Below are 14,377 nucleotides of genomic sequence, written 5' to 3' on the forward strand. Positions count from 1 at the left end.
ACACCCGCACTTATTTCCATCCTTGAGCTTTTACGCATATCCCCCGCACATAAAGCTATTCTTGATAAAATCTTGAGAGACACTGCCATTCCTACTGATTTGAACGTGGACCAGTTTCAAGCCATGGTGGGATACCTTTCCATTCCACACTCTCTTACATTGACAGAAGCAGATGACGCCTCCGTAAGTCAACCACATAATGCACCACTACACATTGAAGCCTTCATACACAAACATCGAATAAAATGAGTTCTGATAGATGGAGGAGCAGGTCTAAACATTTGTACATTGAGCACTATTAAACAATTGAGATATTCTGATAAAGCTGTGAACTCTACAAACAAAATTACCATCAAGGCATATGATGATGAAGAGCGTTCATCCAAGGGCACAGTCACCTTGCCTCTCAGAGTTGGGCCAATTACGAAGGATGTGGTTTGTCAAGTCCTAGACCTAGATCTCACATACAACATATTGCTAGGACGTCCTTGGATTCATGAAATGAGGGCAGTCCCATCTACATATCACCAATGCATTAAGTTTCCTCACAATGGAGTTGAGATAATAGTTAATGGTGATCCTAATCCATTCATATACTATAATAATTTGAGATCGAAAACTGAGACCATCATTCCCAGTAATCGCGAAGCTATTCCTTCTTCGGCATACATTGATCTTGAGTCATTAAAACCCTCGACATCAAAACAAGGTGAGCTTAAAGGCAAATTTTAGGACAAGTGTATGGGTGAATACACTTTAAATCAGACCATGTGCTTACAACAAGTGATGAGTTCACCAAAAGAATATGGAAGACCACATTTTAATAAATAGGTATCTATCATTGTACTCAAATGGGACCCTACTATCTTTCAAAGATGGGGTGAATTGGAAGAGGAAGACTTATACAAAATGCTTTACAAAGACCTTGAAAATGATACACAAGATCACATCAGTATACCATGTGAGAAATATGGTAAAGGTTTCAAGACCCTACAAAAATTTGGGTATGATGTCAAAAGCCCTCTTGGGTTAAGAAAGGAAGGCATCATTGAACCCTTACAACCTGAATTGACATTCAAAAAGGAATAGTCAAAGGGACTTGGTTTTGTGACTTCCAAGGTCCACACTCAAAGGACAGAAGAAGCATTATAAATCAAAGCTGCCAAAATTCAACAAGAGAATCGCTATTCCACAGACTCCAATGAATGGGAATGGGGTTCAGACAAATCCTCCAGTGACTATGAGCTCATCGAGACATTCAGAGAGCCAGATGAACCCACAAAAGAAGAGGAATTTTATGAAAAAATCAAAGTTGGTCAAGAAACAACCCCTGAGGATTTTGCACAATCCTTGTCTCTAGGTCCTAGGTTGAAATCACATAGAATGAGAACACCTGCCCCAGAATGCGCTACTAGTGATGATAATTTGGATTCGTTCACGATTGAGACTGATGAGGAGAGTGCCAATGATGACCTCGATAATTACCTCGACATACCTAAATATAAATGCATCTTCACTCTTAGCCCCGCTAACTTCGAAGAATTAAAAGCCTTCCCCTTGTCCACCACCAACTTATTGATTGGGATCATGAAGGACCTGCACAGTTTGACACATTCCAAAATGATGAAGCTTTTATTGACTATCTTGGCATACGAGATGATCTTCCCCCTGGGGACCATAAAGCGGGATACACTATAGAACTCAATAGCGTGGCATATTTTGGTGAGGGTGTCGGGCCTTCTAGTCGCAAAAATATGAAAATAAAAACAAACCAAGGGTCTTCTGGTGAAAACCACACAATGACATTGTTTGACCCCAAAAAAGTAAAAAGAAAGGACGTATCTGAGGGCAAAAATCTCTCTGAGGCACCCAAAGATGGAAGGCACGACATTCTCCCAGCATCATATGAGGAAAAGTCATCCATGTTGGTAGAGGAGAATATCAAAACAAACATTGGTACAGAAGAGGTTCCACACAACATATTCCTGGCTCAATCTTTGATGGAGTCAAAAAGGTCAAAATTCATAAGTTTCTTCAAAGAACGACAAATCAAATTTGCATGGTCATACGCTGATATGCCTGGATTGGATCCGGATTTGGTAATGCATCATTTGACAGTTAAACTGGGGGCAAAACCAGTGAAACATAAAGTAAGAAAGATGCATCCACAAGTCGCATTATTGGTCAAAGCAGAGCTTGAAAAATTATTGGATGTCGGATTCATACGCCCAATTGATTATCCTGAATGGATCTCCAACTTAGTCCTTATCAGTAAACCAAATCGCAGCATCAGAGTATGTACAGATTTCAGAGACATCAACAAAGCTTGTCCTAAGGATGACTTCCCATTACCAAACATAGATTTGATTGTAGATCTCATAGCAGGTCATGAAATGTTATCGTTGATGGATGGATTCTCTGGTTATAATCAAATAAAGATCGCGTCTAAGGATCAACACTAAACATCATTCACTTGTCCTTGGGGAACTTTCTATTGGAATGTCATGCCCTTTGGGCTAAAAAATGCAGGCGCTACATATCAAAGAGCCATGACTACTATCTTTCATGATCTCATGCACGTAACTGTGGAAGATTATGTCAACGACCTCTTGGGAAAATCAATAGACATAAATACACATTTGGACATACTTTCAGTCATCTTTGATTGGTTGGAAAAATACAAGGTAAGATTAAACCCCAAGAAATGTGTCTTTGGAGTAACCTCCGGGAAGCTCCTAGGATTCATTGTATCAAAAAGAGGAATCGAAGCCGATCTAGCAAAATTCAAGGCCATATTAGAGATGCAAACACCAAGAAATATCAGTCAACTTCGATCTTTACAAGGGAGACTTCAGTCCATACGAAGATTCATAGCGCAAATTGCAGATAAGTGTAATCCTTTTCAACACTTGCTACATAAAAACATCAGATTCAAATGGGATGATAACTATCAATAGGCTTTCTAGATACTCAAAGATTATCTTCTGAATCCACCAATTTTGATGCCACCAGTTCCAGATCAGCCTTTATTATTATACATATCAGCTACTTCAACAACACTGGGGGCACTCTTAGCACAAGAAGTTGCTGGGGGCAAAGAAAATGCAGTATACTATATCAGTCGCACATTGGTGGGATATGAGCTAAACTACACACCAATTGAGCATGCATGTCTCACTGTGGTCTTTGCTTCATAGAAATTATGACATTACATGCTAACTTATAAGACTAAGTTGGTTGCAAGGATCAATCCATTGAAATACCTTCTCAATAAAGTAATGCTTACTGGGAGACTAGCCAAATGGGTAATGATCCTGAGTGAATTTGACATCGAGTATGTGGACAGAAAAGCAATAAAAGGACAAGCCATTGCAGATCAATTAGCATATGCTCCCATGATAGATGATGTTCCTCTAATTTTAGAATTTCCAGATGAATCCATTTTAACAGTGTCACATGCAAAGCCATGGCAACTATACTTTGACGGCTCATACACACAACATGGGGTAGGAGTTGGCATCCTCTTCATAACTCCTCAAGGGGATTCTATACCAAAATCATATCGATTATCATTTCCCTACACTAATAATATAGCAGAATATGAGGCATTAACAACTGGATTACGGATTGCGGTTCAGTGGAAGATCCAGGAACTTCGTGTTTTTGGGGACTCTCAACTTGTAATCCGTCAAGCAACTGATGATTACCAAACAAAGGATGAGAAATTAATGCCTTACAAAATAATGGTGGATGACTTGAAAAAACATTTCATGAAGTTAGACTTTGAGCAGATACCAAGAGAGTAGAATCGAGCTGCAGATGCCATGGCTACAATTGCTTCATTGATCGATCTACCTCCGAATGAGACCCGCTATGATTTCTAGGTGGATAACCTTTTGGTTCCCTCATATGAAATCACTCCTACTGAGATGATATGTGTTGTCGGTCCTAAGTCCCAGTTATATGGTTCCATTTTCACATACCTTTGTGACAATACCCTACCTCCTGATCTATCCAATAACCAACGTCGCACTTTCATTTGCCAATCTTCTCGATACGTCATCTTAGCCGATGTCCTATACTATCAAGGTATAGATGACACTCTTCTTAGATGTTTAGAAAGTGACGAAGCTCAGATTGCGTTACGTGAAGTACATGAAGGGATATGTGGTCCACATTCTAGTGGTCCTACCTTAGCCAAGAAACTCATCAGGATTGGATATTACTGGCCCAACATGGAAAAAGACTCATATTAGTTTGTCAAGAAATGTAAGCAATGTCAACTTCATGGAGACTACTCATTCATGCGCCAGCACAAGAACTTCAACCAATTGCGACTCCTTGGCCCTTTTGTCAGTGGGGACTCGATCTCACAGGAAAGATTCACCCTCCATCCTCCAATGGTCATAAATTCATTATCACTGCCACAGAGTATTTCACAAAATGGATCGAAGCCGTGCCTCTCATGCAAGTCACTGGAAAATAGATTGCTACGTTCATTCTCAACTATATCATTTGTCGATACAGTATTCCTGTTTCCATTATCACCGATAACGGGCATCCCTTCAAAAATCAGGATGTTCGTGAACTCTTTGACCGCTTCCATATTTCCCATTGTTTCTCCACATCATATTACCCCCAAGATAATGGTCAAGCTGAGGCGTCTAATAAAACAATCCTTAAAATCTCAAAAAAGACAGTCGACGACGCTGACCATAATTGGCATATCCAACTTAATCCTGCACTTTGGGCCTACTGCACAAGTGTCTGCACACCTACAGGGGCTACACCCTATTCACTTGTCTACGACGCTGAAGACATCTTGCCTATTGAGGTCGAGCTACCCTCTTTATGAGTCTCTTTGCAAAACATTATCAGTGATGAAGACTATAGGGTCTCTCGCTTACAAGAACTTGAACTATTGGATGAACGAAGACATATTGCTTTTAATCATCTCAAGGCTTATCAACAACGAATGAGTCGTAGCTACAATCACAAAGTCAAGCCTCGCACATTTGAGGTAGGTGATTTGGTTCTCAGAGAAAACCACAAAAATCAGCAAGATAGAGAGAAGAAGGGAAAGTTCAAACCAAACTGGCTTGGTCCTTACATCATTACAACAGCATATGGATTTGGGGTATATCAGCTCTCAACTACAGAAGGTGAACCTTTGGAGGATCCTATCAACAACATGCACCTTCGCAGGTTTTACACATAGCTCTTCAGAGTATCCTAATTCAAAAATACAAAAAAAATTCAAAAATTTCAAAAATACAAAAAAAAAATCATAAAAACATAAAAATCGTTACTTGGTGAAAACCTGGCAAATAGGCACCTTGTGACAACAAAAAAAAAATTAAAAAAAAATAAAATTAAAAAAAAGTAAAGAAAAACATTTCTTCCAACAGTGAAAACCACTTCGGTGGTGCCCTGGGCAAGTACCATGGTGAAAACTAGGTTAGCAGCGCCATGCATAGAGACATTGCTCCTCCCTCCTTCAGGATTCAATTTCATCCTTCACTTTGCACACACTCACAACCTATTCGTTCATAATAAACTATACACATTCCCATCATGGCTTGTTATTGATCTACCTAAGATTGGTTCGCCATTCATAATAAACCTCCCTTTTCACCCCTTTCCACTCATAATAAATTAGATCCTATCTGTGGCTAAGGCAAATCCTACGTCTAGTAATGGGTGTGGAACTAAGAATATCACATGTTTCAAGGAGTACAGTTTCTTCCAGTTTTCTTCAGTCTATTCGCGCACAATCCACAATAAAGCAGCATTTGCATCGTTGATCCGCAATAAAGTTTCATCTTCTTCGCAATAAAGTATCGGTTGCATGGATTCAGTCAGTTTCAGATGAGACATAACAACAATAATGGGCTTCAACAAATCAAATCTTTCAACAGACTCAGACAACATTATGGTTCAGTGCTATTTATCCCTTTTGTGAAAGTAAACATTGTGACCACAATCAAATAAGACTGATACAAGTGACAAGAGACACTAAACTTGAGGACTACAGTGGATGTTGGTGTCGAGTCTTGGTTTTCTTTTGATTTTATCTTTTGGTGACATGTCTTTTAGTTTTTTCGGGATGTCTCTAACTAGATATTCTATCTCCAGGATGTCTTTGACTAGAAAGGTGAGGATGGGGTATCGTCACCTATTTTTCTTTGCTGCCTGTGGATTGTCTCTTAGTAATGCTATGACTTGTCCAAGGATATGAGGACACTGTGAGTCTAGTGTGAACTGGAGCATTCCTTGTTTGCAACTATCTTATCTCCGTGCAAACAGGTACAATGACTTTCTGGGTCAAACATATGCCTTGATTGTCATAACCTACTTGCCATAATAAAGCTCAATGATGATTACGCACAAGAAGCTCTTTCACTTTCATTTCTTCTATCTTCCATTCCCCATTCTTGATTGACTTCCATCACCCTTCTTGAGTCCGCGTAGCTTGCTATCACATGACTGAGTATAATGACACACCAAAAATATCTGCATTTCATGTAGTTTGCACCTGCATTACCACATATTAATCATTTCATACATACATATAGACATAACAATTGCATCACATCCTGCACACAACACATATTAGCACATTTTACATTCTCATCATGTAAATAATCATTTGCATTATCATATTCATTTGCATTGCATACATTCACATTTGCATTTGCATAACATATAAAACATAAAAGAACAAAAATATTGCATTTCATCATGTATATATTTGCATCCAAGTCATAAGCATCACATAACACATACATCATTAAATATCTCATCACATAGGTACATATGCATATAGCTGCCGCAAAAATGTATCATCTCATATATATATATAAAGTGTCATGATACAATGATGTCAAAATCATATGACTACAATCACTCGCAGGTGTCTACACCATAATACAAAAATGGTACAATACTGATACATAGGGAGCCCTCTACGGCTATGATGAACTCCCTCCCTCGGAGCCGTCTGGCCTCGACGAAATCTTAGCCCTAGAAGGACCCGCCTTAGGATCATCCCTCCTGTCTCCCCTATCTGGTGGTGGTGGAGGACCCATAACCCGACCGTTGGATGCCTGTCGCCTCTGGCTCCCTCCCTAGTCGTTGTTGTCCGCGATGGTCTACGAAAGCTCCTTGCCCGCTGCTCTGGTGGCACTGCCTCGTAGTATAGGTCACGCTAGTAACCTATCTCCTTCCTTGCCCATAGAACATAGGCATACCTAGCCCCTGTATCCTCTACTGCCTGCCTCCTAGCCCTCAGTGCTATCTCAGCCTCAGTATAGCGCTGGATAGCTTGATCCTGTTCATGCTCTGTCTCCCTCAGTCGCCTCCTGAGCCTAGCGGTCTCCCTCTCTAGGTCCTGGATCTCATCTACCTATCCCTGGCAGATCTCCCTCAGCTCATCCTCCTTCGCCTCAGCCCCCTATGCCTCTGCCTGTGGCTCCCCCTATACTGGTGCATGTGCCTGTACCTGTACTTGCCTTTGTCTCTGTCCCTGCATCTGTCTAGGACCCTGTGCTGTTGGCACCTGTAGTGGCAATCCACCCTGACCCCTCACCACTTGAGCCTGTCTCTCCTCCCCACCCTCTCTTTGTGGAATCACCCTCCTCTCTCCAATGGCACCCCACCTCCTCCGTCAGCCTCTCCCCTCACCATCTCCATCATCATCCTCATCCCCACCACCATCTCCCTCTACAAGCTCCCCTGGGTCTTTCAGTCATGGAAAGGGATGCTTAGCCCAATATGCCATGTACTCGACATCCATGCCTGCATCCTCAATATCTGACCACATGTCCCATGGCATCAACACCATCTCTGCTAGCTACGTCATGGCCTGATCATATGACAATAGTGGCCCAAAGTGTACCTAATCCTGGACTGTCTGAGCATACCTCCCGAAACCCCGGGGCATCTGCTAAATCCGGCCAAACTGCCTGCATACTCTGTTAATCAGCTGTCTCTCCAAAACATAGGGTATCCACCCAATCAGATATCTGCTCTGAAAGGTGTACGGGAGATCCACTGCGTCCTCCTCCCACTGCTCGCACCCAAGGTACAACCTCCATATAACAGTGTCGATCTCATCTAGGACCCGATGCCAATGCTCCAACCTACCAATCCGTGGCTGCGATGTAATCATGTCGTACAAATGCACAAAACTACATCCATGCCCCCTGCCCCTAAAGTGTATAGGTCGTGTCACTGGCAGATGCTCATATGCCACACCTGTAGCAATGTAACCCAGTAGCCCAATCCTACGGATCCATGATAAACAAATTGATGTAGCTTGTAATACAGGTGTGCCAGCACACACGGTCCCCAGGCATATCTAGTATGCTGTGTAACTAGCATCTCCAAGGTACTCCCCCAGCCCATAGCCAAACCTCATGTCGCCCTGTCGGGACACAGGAACCCACTGATCACTCCCCCTAGCACTGCTGGCAGTGCTAATCCTGTAGCTATCATGGTGTCCCAAGCCACATGTCCTGCCCTCATCTCTAGTCCTGGGTCCCAGAACACTCATCTCAGGGCATCCCTGTCTCCCTCTCGATCATAAAGAATCAGCTCCCCATCGATCGGTACCCACAATATCCTGTACACATCCTCCAAGGTGACTGTCATCTCACCTATCGGCAAATGGAACGTGCATGTCTTAGAGTGCCACCTCTCAGCTAATGCAGTCAGCAAACCCATGTTTGCTCGAAACTCAGGCACATACATAATGTATCTCAGACCCATGTCCTCAATGGCAACTTTGTCCTTGAATGTCAACTCTGGTCGCAACCTCTGAGTCGATGGGAATCTCTCTCGTGACTCTAGCATAGGCAAATACTCCTGCAGTCAAGCAAATCAATCATGTCAGTCATAGTGGCATTCACTGTTCATCACAAAATGCTACTTTTTATCTAATTGTATATGGTACTCTATCCTAGTAACACTCACTGTTCATCACAAAGTGTTGCTTCTATCCTAGTGACGCTCACTGTTCATCACAAAGTGTTGCTTCTATCCTAGTGGTACTCCCTATTCATCACAAAGTACTATGTGTTTGGCACTCCCTGTTCATCACAAAGTGCTGCTCACATTTGCACTCACTATTCATCAAAAAGTGCTGCTCCTATTGGTACTCCCCGTTCATCACAAAGTACTATGTCTTGGTACTCACTGTTCATCACAAAGTGCCTTGATTTATCCTATCCTAGGGCCTCTGCTTGAGTGAATCCTCTTGAGTAGTTTCCTAATTGGCAACATATGTTCTATCACAAAATTGTCAATCCTAGCCCTATTTGCTATCATAGTCTTCCCTAGAGGACCTGCTTGAGTGTATCCTCTCAGCAACTTATCCAATCGACAACGTATGTTCATCACAAAACTGCCGATTTGGCCTAGAAGACACAAATTCACATTTTTTGACACAAACGCGCTTTCATGACATAAACGCACTTAGAGACTGCATAAACGCACCTGTTCTATACATACGCGCCTGAAACACATAGACGTGCCTATACTCTACATAGACGCACCTAAAAGACACAAACGTGCCTGCCTAGCACAGACACGCTTGCACAGCGCAGACGCGATTGTATCCTACACAGACGCCTTTTCCAGCACAGACGCGCCTGGCACAAACACATACACACCTGGCACAAACACAGACATGCCTAGCCAGCATAGACGCGCCTGACACCAGCACAGACGCGCCTACACATTTTGGACATTTACCTAAAATTGCATTTATTGCACTACCTAAGATGCATTTATGACAACATTTATTGCAACAAAGTACAAGGAGGTTTTGTGGTACTCATCGGCTCTCCTACATTTGCTGGCTTCTGATATTGGCGAACGCGATCGAATCTATGAACCAATGCCATCGCTGCTAACTGCTGCTGCTCTATCTCGCTCTGCACTCTGATCTTGTGGATGTGTGGATGACAATGAGGATGTTTTCCCCTCATGGTCTATTTATAGACTTCCCTAGCCCTCATTTCCTGAGTCAGTCTTCTTTATCATGTGACTCTGTCACTTTATCTGGTCAATCCTTTCTAGCCATTCTTTCTTATCAAGAGATTGTATGTGATCTTTTCAGACATTTTCATCCAATCTCTCGAGGGGGCATATCATTCCCATCTTGGGGCAACTTTGTATCAGTTCATCGTATCTTCTTTGAAACAACGCGACAAGCCGCATTGTCTCAAAGAGGGGAAAAATGTAGACACCTAAAATTGTCATGTCTAATTAAATAAATATCTTTATTTATTTAATTACTTTGGCCTAATTCTTCTATTAATTAAATAAATCTTTATTTATTTAATTAATTCATTTATCCTCTTCTAGCCTTATTTCTCATTTAAATAAATACATTTATTTATTTAAATTATCCTTTTCTTAAATTAAATAAATATCTTATTTATTTAATTGATCCCACTTCTTCTATTAATTAAATAAATCTTTATTTATTTAATTAATTCATTAACCTTTTCTACCCATGACACATGTCATTCATCTCTTAATTCATACACTACCTACCCCTTTCATTATTTTATTATTTTCTTTACCTACCCTCTAATCATAGCCGACCTCTTTTACACCTCTCAATCTTATCCCTCCATTTCATATAGTGTCTTCTATATAAGGAGATGCTTCCTTCATTATCAAGCCCGATTGACTACTTGACTTCATTACGCTTTGCACTTTCATATGAGATCCTACTTGCAACCACATTTCCGTTCTTTGTTGAGCTCTTGTGCACATAAAATCTGAGAGCAAATATATCAAGAAAGATCAATGGAGATAGGAAGAATGGAGATCCAAACCCTATTGGACATGTGATGGTATAATCTTTGTGATTTCATTTGATTTGCATTGTCTTAGGTAATCTTCATATGTTAGGGTGGATCTTTGTTGTTGTTAGGCTAGGGTTTTGTGGTTGAATTCATTTAGTCTTTCAATATTGTTGTTATCCATTTTCACCATATACATCATCAACCATCTTTTTATAAGGCATTAACTTTTTGTCCTTTGTTTGATAGTCATCATTGATCTGATTAATGACGAGTAGAGAGTCTCCAAAGACTTGAAGTTGTGTAATGTTTCATTCTATAGCCATTTTGATACCTGTTACCAAAGCTTCATACTCTGCTATGTTGTTGGTGTATGGAAAGCTTAATTTGTATGCTTTTGGGATTGTATGACCTTGTGGTGTGATGAATAGCATGCTTTCTCCTGATCCATGCTGTGTATATGAACCATCAAAGTATAATTGCCATGTTTTTGTTATGACTGTTAGGATATCAACATCAGGAAACTCAATCTATAAAGGATGATCATCTTGAAGTGGTGCCTTTGCTAGTTGATCTACAATGACTTGTCCTTTTATAGCTTTTCTATCAACATACTCAATATCAAACTCACTCAGGATCATGATCCATTTTGCTAGTCATCCTGTTAATGTTGCTTTGCTGAGTAAATATTTTAGAGGATCAATTTTAGCAATCAACTTGATGGAGTGAGATAGTAGATATTGTCGTAATTTTTGAGAAGCAAAAAATACAGCCAAGCATGCTTTTTCTGTTGGTGAATAGTTGATCTCGTATCCTACTAGTGTTCTGCTGATATAGTAGATAGCTCATTATTTTCCTTCATTATCCTATTGTGCAAGAAAAACTCCTAATGATGCTTTGGTGGTCAATACATAGAGTAACAATGGTTTTCTTGGAATTGGTGACATTAGGACGGGTGGTTGTATGAGATATGCCTTGATCTTGTTGAATGCATCCTCACATTGATGGTCCCATTTGAAATGAATATTTTTATACAATAGATGAGTAAATGGTTGACATTTATCTGCTAGTTGAGCAACAAATCTTCTGATTGACTGGAGTGTTCCTTGGAGTGATCTTAGTTGACTTATATTCTTGGGAGATGCCATTTCCATTGTTGCTTTAACCTTAGCTGGATCCACTTCGATACCTCTAGCTGAAACAATGTATCCCAATAGCTTGCTTGAAGTAACACCAAAGGCACATTTCTTAGGGTTTAGCCTGTAGCTTGTATTGTTCTAACCGGTTAGAGATCTTTTCCAGTATCTCTATATCTTCTTCTCTGTTGTACGATTTAGCCAATATGTCATCCATATAGTCTTCCATGAATGTATGCATCATGTCATGAAAAATAGTTGTCATAGCTCTCTGATATGTAGCACCTATGTTCTGTAATCCAAAAGACATGACGTTCTAGCAGATAGTACCCCATGGACATGTGAAAGCTATCTTTTCTTGGTCTTCAGGTGCTATTTTAATCTGATTGTATCCGGAGAAACCATCCATTAAAGAGAACATGGAGTGTCCAACAGTCAAATCGACAATGATGTCGATGTTAGGTAAAGGAAAGTCATCCTTTGGACATGCGTTATTAAGATCTCTAAAGTTTGTGCATATTCTAATGCTTTTATCTAGTTTTGAAACAGGAACGATGTTGGATACCCATTGAGGATATGATATAGGTCTGATGAATCCGACATCCAATAATTTCTTTAGTTTTGTTTTGACTAGAAGAGCAATATGAGGATGCATTTTCCATAACTTCTGTTTGACTGGTTTGGCCCCTGGACTAATATTTAAGTGATGCATAATAAGGTCTGGATCTAACCCTGGCATGTCTGCATAGGACCAGGTGAAATTGATTTGTTGTCATTTGAAGAATTCCACATATTGTTGCATTTCTTTCTCAGACAGAGAAGTCGTTGGATGAAGAATATTTGGTTGCTCTGTTGTGCCAATGTTAACTACCTCTATTGATTCGATCAAAATGGATGACCTTTCTTGATAGTGCTTAGGTAAAGCGTCAAATCTCCCATCTTCCAGCGCCTCGAGGAGGTTTTCACCATTAGATGCATCCTTTCTTTTTACTTTTTCCTGATCTAATGCTGCCAAGAACTGGTTTTCAAAATTAGACTTGATATTGTTTTTGTTATTTTCACTTTTGTGACTAGGAGATTTGGCACCCACTTGACTGGAAGATGCGTTGCTGAAATTCCTGGTGAGAGTTGTTATAGGTTCAATAGCATTAAGATATACAGATATGACATGGTCATTAGGAAAGGTATCAATGGAGGTATGTCCTTCATTTTCCCAATCAATAAGCTCAAGGTGGATTAGAGGTAAGGGGTCTTCAAGTTGGGATGTTTCAAGGGTTTCAAGGGTCATGATAGATGTATCAAAGTTTTCAATATGTATGTCAATGTCTAGAATGGTACTCTCATTAGAATGACCTCGCATAAGAAAGTCCTGATCATCCTCAGTTAAGTCCAAGTCAGTCGAATGTGATTCTAATTCAAGTGAACTAGTTCCTAACATTTGTCCTGCATACATGTGAACTACATCAACTTCTACATCTCCTCTAAAGGAATTTTCTTCAGATGATTCTTCAGAGTGATGGGAATCTGATTCCCATTCATTAGAATCTATATCACTTGCAGTTTACAATCTACAGATTTGGTCATATGACATTTCTACTTCTTTTCTGGCTATATCTTTTCTTCTTTCACATTCAGCTTCTCTGGGACTGAGATTGAGTTCTGTCAATCTTGCTATGAGCTCTCCTTGATTAATATTAGCTTCTTTCTTGTTTTGATTGATATTTAATGCTTCTTGAGAGGTTCTTTTAGTTTGTTTCTCTTTTTGATTTGAATCTTGCTTCTTTTCCCATTTCATGTTTGGTGGTGTTTGTTGCTTAGCTGATGTTTCTTCTCTTTCAATTGCCAGTTGTTCTTGTATATTTTTATATTCCTCTTGTTGTTGACTAAAAGATGTGTCTTCTGGTAAAGTAACTTGTCCATACCCTAAGCCTGTTTTGTCTGTAGTCTGCTGAGTGTAAGGTTGGATAGGTTTTGAGATACCTTCTTTTCTTTTTCCTATAGGACCTATTCCAGTGTATCCCATTTTTCTGAGAATGTTAAATCCTTTCCATACTTTTCTGTAATTATGCAGACATTGTTGATCTTTTGTTGAAATTCTTCATCCTTGTATAGCCACTGTAGCACATCTTTGTCTTCTATTTCCTTTGATAAGGTTCCAACACTAACAAATGCTCCATCAAATATCAGAAGATGTTTTATAATTGGTTGTTGTTTAGAGTTTGATGGTTTTCCAAAGGATTTAGGAGAAAGTGGTAATTGTGATATTGAATATTCTCCGTTCCCTCGATCTTTTAGCTGCATTTGCTTTTCCATAGTTGACAAGATAGAGGCAAATGATTGTTCCTTGGATTGTGTGTTTAAAGATGATGCCTCCCTATTATGAGGAACAATGACTTCTTGAATTGGTTTAAGGTTACTAGAATATTG

Source organism: Cryptomeria japonica, chromosome 4 (assembly GCF_030272615.1).
Source record: "Cryptomeria japonica chromosome 4, Sugi_1.0, whole genome shotgun sequence".
Taxonomy (NCBI): domain Eukaryota; kingdom Viridiplantae; phylum Streptophyta; class Pinopsida; order Cupressales; family Cupressaceae; genus Cryptomeria; species Cryptomeria japonica.